This window comes from Triticum dicoccoides, chromosome 5A (genome assembly GCF_002162155.2).
Source record: "Triticum dicoccoides isolate Atlit2015 ecotype Zavitan chromosome 5A, WEW_v2.0, whole genome shotgun sequence".
In the NCBI taxonomy this organism is placed as follows: Eukaryota; Viridiplantae; Streptophyta; class Magnoliopsida; order Poales; family Poaceae; genus Triticum; species Triticum dicoccoides.
Window position 1 is genome coordinate 402,593,212 of NC_041388.1, and position 7,776 is coordinate 402,600,987.

The following is a 7,776-nucleotide window of genomic DNA, read 5'->3' on the forward strand; positions in this document are numbered from 1 at the left end:
ATGTATTACACACATGTATCATGTTTCCGGTTAATACAATTCTAGCATGAATAATAAACATTTGTCATGATATAAGGAAATAAATAATAACTTTATTATTGCCTCTAGGGCATATTTCCTTCAGGATGCACCTCTGGTTTTCTCTCCGATCGGGGGCCTGTCGATTTTGGGGGCCTTGTGCGGTCGGCCACTTTGGCCTCCCTCATTGAAGGGCTTGGATATCACATACTGATAGAAAACGCCCAGAACAATTCATTACAAAAGCAGCTGGGGCACATCTAGTACACCAGCACATGGCATGTGTGGTAGTCGACAACCAACTCCTTTTTATCAGTGTATCATCCAGCTTGTGTATGGTGTGTTCATATTGGCTATTCAGCTAGTGCATGGTCGTACTAATTTGTGCATGGTCGTTCATCAGCTTGCAACTTCTAGCTAGCTAGCAATGGGGGTGTTTGTAACTGCAACGCACACAAGCTTTTGCCAAACAGGTCCACAATATTCTCAATACTTCAAAATTGATTGTAATGTCAAAACTGTGGTATTTTGTACCTGCTTGTTAAATTACTGTGGTTTTCCAATACTTTAATTTTTCAATACTTCGCTATCAAACACAACCTTAGTTTCAATTATATTTTATGTAGAATGGAGTAGCTGCCACCATGTCTGGTGTGCAAGTCAAGATGCGCAACCGACCTTCTAAGTGGCACGTTGTTTGGCATCTACTTCCCGATGTGCTTTGTTCCTGCAGCGGTAATACATTATATGAACTATTTATAAAAGTTTGTTCTTTTGTTTTTCTTGCAATTTCCCGTAATGCAATGTGTTTGCTTTTTGGTTTTTTTACACAGATCATCCCTTGCAATGTGAGATTGTATTTCAATGAGCTCATTACCGAAGACATTGTGATCTTCGACGCTCCAGGGTGCCTACACTATGGAGGTCCACAAGGGACGAAAAATATCCCAGATTGGAGGAGATGTATGGAGTGGTTTCATCGCCCACATGCATCTCACTAGGGGTGAACTTACGAGCTTCTCCTTCAGAAGACAAACTCCAAGGCTGGCTGTTATCTACATCAATTGGGAGGACGAAGATGATGACCCACTTGATGAAGCCCTCAAGGCCAAAGGAACCAGGCTAAGCGAGGACGAATCAGACAACCTCTGGTACATACTTCCTCCACATGATGACTACGTCGGGATGCCATTCGTGACCCACCTGACAAGGACAAATGTTGACCGACATGTCATGGTATGTTACTTGTCAGTGTAGAAATTTGATATACTTATTGTTGAAATTTGATGATATATATGCTTAGTTATGACATGCTTGTAGTAATGTGACATGCTTGTAGTAATGTGATATGCTTAGTGTAGAATTTGAGGATATGCTTAGTGTGTAGTAATGTGATATGCTTCGTGTATAACGTGATGAATATGCTCTTAGCTAGTGTGTAGTAATGTGACATGCTCATTTACCATATTTGTTTTTTTAGAAATTACCTAAGAGGCTAAGTGAGAGCTGTGGCATCGAGCGAAATTACCTAAGAGGCTAAGTGAGAGCTGTGGCATCGAGCAAAATTACCTAAGAGGCTAAGTGAGAGTTGTGGCATCGAGCTGGATGAAGCAGGCATTGTTTGACTACGCCTTACCGCAAGGGGCTCCACCACGAACTGTGCTTACGCATTGGACATGGACGGTCGCACTGTGTTTAGCGCCGCGGGATGGAACAACTTCCTTGCTGGAAAGAATCTCCAGGTTGGACATGCCATCTTAGTCACCATCAGGAACACCCGACGCCATGCCTTGAGGATGATGGTGGTCATCAACCTCATTTAGAACTTTGTGTGTGCCGGGAAAGTACATGCATAATCTGCCTAATTATGTATTAGCGCTATGTACTAGTATTGTTTTATCTCGCAATGTTTCTATTAACTGGTTATGTTTTTGAGATCAAGCTAGAAGCCACTTAAATATCAACTCCTAATGTTCTATTATCTGGTATTGTTCTACTGTGTAATGTTATATAGTATGTACTTAGTGTTAATGTGAAATGCTAAATGTTACATGGTGTTGAAAAACCTTTTTTGTGCATGAAACGTTTGTGGCGTGCAAATTACATTGTGCGCTGCTAGGTGAGTGAATATAGTGGTGGCATTGCAAACATCGCACGCCAGCAACACGTATAATACTGCTGGTGTAGGCTCCAGCGCCACCACTATTTTTTAACACTGGTGCCATATTGGTGGCGTGGGGCTCCTACGCCAGCAAGGTTGTTTTTTGTATGCCATAGCTAGGCTTTTCTGCACTAATGTGGCAATAAAAAATACAAGCCTTTTCCACTTTCTATCAGTGTGGTGGATTACTTGTAGGTTGATCCCATCTATCATACACAACTCCCTCTTGGAGATTATTTATCGAACTTGGCCAAAGAAAAACAAATAGAACGAAAAGCATATACGAATAAAAATTATGCAAGAAAGAAAACAAAATTGATCTCAAAAGAATTTATGGATAGATCTAATCGTAAAGTGTCAATTCATCACGCCACAACAAACACACCAGTAGAGTACATCATATGGATGACAATCATGAAGGGAAGCTCATGTGCTCGTTGTATTGAGAATAATGGGAGAGAAAACCAACAAACTACTTATATGGATCCATAGTCCAAAGGAAACTACTCACGAGCGATCATGGTGGCCTTCAAGTTGATGGAGATGGGCACCGCGATGATTCCGCCCTCTAGCAGAGTACCAAAAAACGTCTCCACATTGGATCACATCGGAACAAAGGGGTGCAATGGAGAAAATAGAAAAACTCCTCGATGGTTAGAGTTTTTTGGCAAGACAAAAAACATAAGTGTCGAGTGGCAATGCAGCACAGCTCTAGGGGGGGGGGGGCGTGAACGTCCACCGCAAGCCACGCCCCTGGTCGCATGTTCTGGCCACATGGGGCCTATAGGGCTCCCCTAGGAGGGGTGTAGGTCCTTCGAAAGCTTCCTGGATCAATTTTCTAAAAAAAATCTGATTTTGGAGCTTCATAAAATATATTTTCGTCAAAGTCCAAAAACAAGCAGAAAATAACAAGTAACACAAGGCACTGAGTTAAGGTTAGTCCAGAAGAATAATAAAATGATACAAACATACCAAGAAAAAATTAAAAATTATAGTTACGTTTCAGATGTATCGCACCTGCATTTCTTCCTCTGACTCCTACATTTATTCCTTTGGTCTGACTGGACCTGGCTTAAGAACCGGTAGCTAATGCCCTTTGTGATCCGGTTTGGATTGCAGAAGGTCTCCGTTTTTCCTCAAGTTGTGATCCTGGGTTATTGATATCATGATAGGATGTGCACTACAATAGAGGGTCTAACAAGTTATCGCTAATGAACTAAATTCCAGTTTTTTGTAAACCAGACCATAATAACCTTTGGGATGAAAATACCAATAGCTAAAATAGGCATGGGAACAAGATCTTACTCTCATGGCCTTATATTTGTGCTAGGGATCTTATGTTCATAATCAATATGACTCTCGAAAACAATTGTTACGATATGCTTGTGACGTGATGAAGTGGAGGATGTGTCCAAAGTTTGTCTTGATCGGTGTGCGACCCACATCAAGAGTCAGTCAACCGATTTCTCTTACTGTCGCACGGGGTTACACTGGTTATTAAGAATAATAATTCAAACACAACATTGGGCGTTTAATGACTACACCTATTGCCCCTAAGGAATTGCATTCCGCTACCGTACACGACCTTTGTGTCACTAGTGTTGAGAATAGCGTTCCACGCCTTCTTGCTTCTTACCTCCTCCTTGATCTGTCTATGAGATCCTGGGTACCTGTAAGGCCTTAGAACGAGAAGAAGACAAAAGGCAACTCTATGAAAATTCATACAAATAACATCAATTACCGAAGTCAATTCCAACTTTCCGTGCACAAATACATAGGGTTGCAAGGCCTTGCTTTAATCAATTGTATTACTGAATTATTCAAACATGGCGACCGGATCGCAACATAAACTCATTGAAGGGGACATAAAGATGAATGATTGATTGATAATATGTCTTAGAATATTTGCCATATGCGATACACCGGTTACAAGTATGACTAACTTGGACAGAATAGCTGTGGTGATGAAAGTAGCGGTGGCTATGGAGGTTGGATGGGAGACGGAGGCTAGGGTTGGAAGATTGGTTCTCGTTCTCCGTTTCATGAATGGTACCCCCTTTGTTGAGATTCTGGCGTCGACCCCTTTATAGAAGTTGGTTAGGTGGACAACCTGATGCTGGTAGTGGCTGATACGTATGGTGGTACAAGAGGGCACCGCCGGTGCTTGTACCGAGCATCGGCCTGCGCTCTGGCTGACTCCCTGCACCTCCTGTTGACTTTCCTCTTCCACCAAACTTCATATTACCTTCCACATGATGATATCCTATCATGTTTATGCTTTTTTCTGCGGAAACACACTAAACAAAGGATTTTGCAATCTCTCGCATTCATTAGTCCTTAGTGGTAATATCAGAGTAATTGCCTCGGAAATTCCGGGATTAAAGGGTTTAAACAACGGTGGGATGAGCACATAAATATCACTCATTAGTAGCTTGTGATCTAGTTGCTCTCTCCTCTTGTTCTTTCTATCACATTAATTTTCAACTAGGCTGACTTACTTTTAGTATGTGTTCCAAACATAAGAGCTAACTCATCATCACATTGCATTGGCACGCAAGAAGTTTTTTTTCCATGTCCCAATATCTAAATTCGATAGCATCATATGGGCCCCATGGGTATTTATCAGAGACAGTAGCTTCTAAACTGGTTAAATGTTGAAGTACTATCAATAACAGACAACAACAACAAAGCCTTTAGTCCCAAATAGTTAGGGGTAGGCTAGAGCTGAAATCCAAAAGATCTCGCAACCAACTCATGGTTTTTTTTGAACCGGGCATTACCCCTTTCCATTACTCTCACAACGAAAATAACATCAGTTCGAAAGATCCAGGAAACCTAGAAAGGGGAAGCGGGTTCAACGCATCACTGGGAAACCCACGATGAGCACCCGTCATCGGGCAGCCCACCATGGGGCGAAAACCCAGTGACACCTACGAAGCTACGACCAGAAAAGTTCAGCCATTACAAGCCTGATTCAGATAGGCCACCCACACAAAAGCTCACGCAGGAGCATGAACCACTCACATAATCAAACTAGTCTTCCACCAAAACGCCAACTTCATGCGCCATGATCGAGGTACAGGAGCCAAAAGAAGCGTAGGCGGAGAAGAAGAAGCACTGCCTCCCGCCCTTGGCCACCTGAACTTCAAGTTTCACCTGCTCCGCGTCGCATCTCTCGGTGCTGCATAGATTCTCATCATGTTTGTGGCGTTGATCCTCAGCATCTTCGATCCACGCTCCATCGCCTCCCGATCTTCACCCGACAGCAGACCTGCCCAATAAGATATGTATCCACAAGCAGAATATATCACCTCAAAAGGAGACTTCAAATCCTTGAATTCGAAGATTCTTTTGTTACGACAGTTCCACATCGCCCAACATAACGCAGCCAGGCCAAACGTGTAAAACCTCTCACCATCAGGGAGGTAACAATGACACCAAGCAAAGTATTGCCACAAGTTGTTAGGGCCACACTCAGTGCCCAAAACACACCCCACTGTTCTCCACATAACTCTAGCGACAAGGCAGGTAAAGAAGAGGTGCTGAGAGGTTTCTCTGCCGTCACAGAAGGCGCACACCGGCCTTCCCAGCCACCCACGTCTGCACATTACATCCCTGGTCAAGACGGAATCCTGAAACAATTGCCACAAAAAGTCTGAATTTTTAGGGGAATTTTTGCTCTCCAAATCCATCTAAAGTTGCATCCAGCTAGGGGTCTCTCCAAGAATTCATAAACAGATTTTATGGTAAATTTTTTCTTCTTCCCCAGGGACCAAACAACCTAATCTGGATCATTAGATAGGGGCCAGTCCTACACCTTATCTCGCACATCCCTCCATTGTTCGAGAAGTGTGGGGTTGAGACTTCTTCTAAAGAAGTTCACCTCCACATTCTCCCTAAACTTAGCCACCGTTATCTCTTGATTATCACATATGCTGAACAGAACAGGAAACTGGACATATAGCGGTTGCTTATCGCCAAAAGGATCCAACCACAACCTGGCAAGATTGCCAGAGTTCAAGATTACTTTTCTGCCAATCATATAGTGCTCCTTAACTTTCATAATAGCTTTCCAGATGTGAGAGTCCCCAAATCTGGTCTTAATGGATGCCACTATATCCTTTTTGAAATATTTTGCCCGGATCACCTCCTGCCAAAGCCCATTCTGGGTCTCTAACTTCCACCACCACTTGGTGAGCAGACTTATATTCTGTTTACGTAAATCTTTCACCCCCAGGCCCCCCTTCTCTTTCGATCGAGAAATTCTGGACCATTTAACCAGGTGATACCGCTTGTGTCCATCATGTTCTTGACAGAAAAAGCGCTTGCGATGTTTATCCAGTTTACTAATCACTCCCTTAGCTAGTAGGAACATGGACATGTAGAGGTACACAATGCTAGTTAAAGAGGAGTTAAGGAGAATGAGACGCCCTCCCGAGGAGGCTGCATTGCCAATCCACGATTCACAGCACTTGAGGAATCTTTCATCCTCAAAATCCCAATCTAGGCTACGTAAGTTCGAGAAACTAACCGGCACCCCAAGGTACTTCATGGGGAAATGGCCGATGCTACAATTGAACAAGTTTGCATAGTAAGATATCACATCATTGTCTCCCACGACACATAGGATTTTGCTTTTTAGAAAATTGATCTTCAATCCAGACATAAGTTCAAACATGTATAACAGCAGTTTTAGGTTGACAGCAGCCTCATTATTATGTTCAAAACAGATCACCGTATCATCAGCGTACTGCAATATTGCTACCCCTCCCTCAATTAAGTCCGGTGCGAGGCCAGTAATCAAGTTTTCTTTTTGAGCGTTAGTGACCATCTTCGAAAGGGTTTGAACAGCCAAGTTAAACAAGAATGGGGAGTAAGGGTCGCCCTGCCGGACCCCTTTGTGACTCTGAAAGTAGGGTCCTATTTCATTATTAAGCTTAATTCTTAGGGTGCCATTGTGCAGTATCTTCTCCACCCAGCCGCGCCAACTCGGGCTGAAACCACGGTTTCGATGACATTCTAAAAGGAAGTCCCAATTTATCTTATCATAGGCTTTCTCGAAATCCAACTTAAGAACAATCCCCACCTTCTTTTTATGGTGGGTATGGTGTAACACCTCATGAAGAGTAAGGATCCCATCCATAATGTTTCTATGTTTTATGAAAGCATTTTGATATTTGCTAATCAATTTGTCAGCAAAGATAGCCACTCGGTTATCCAGAACCTTCGTAATCAGCTTGTAAGGGCATCTAAGGAGACATATGGGGCGGTACTGCTGGATCTTTCTCGCCCCATTCAGCTTTGGTATTAGAGTGATAATACCATAGTTCAGTCGGGCCACATCTAGGGTGTTATCGTAGAAGGCTTCAAACAGCCGCATAGTATCTTTTTTACAAAGTCCCAACAATGCTTATAAAATTCTGCCGGGATACTGTCGAGGCCTGGGGCTCTATTACTTTCCATACTAAACAGGGCCGTTCTTACTTCCTCCTTAGTAAAGGCTTTAGTCAGCGTATCATTGTCATCCGCAGTGAGTTTCTCACTACTAGACCACGTATCAGGAGACATATGAAATAAATTCCCCCTCATAGGGCCAA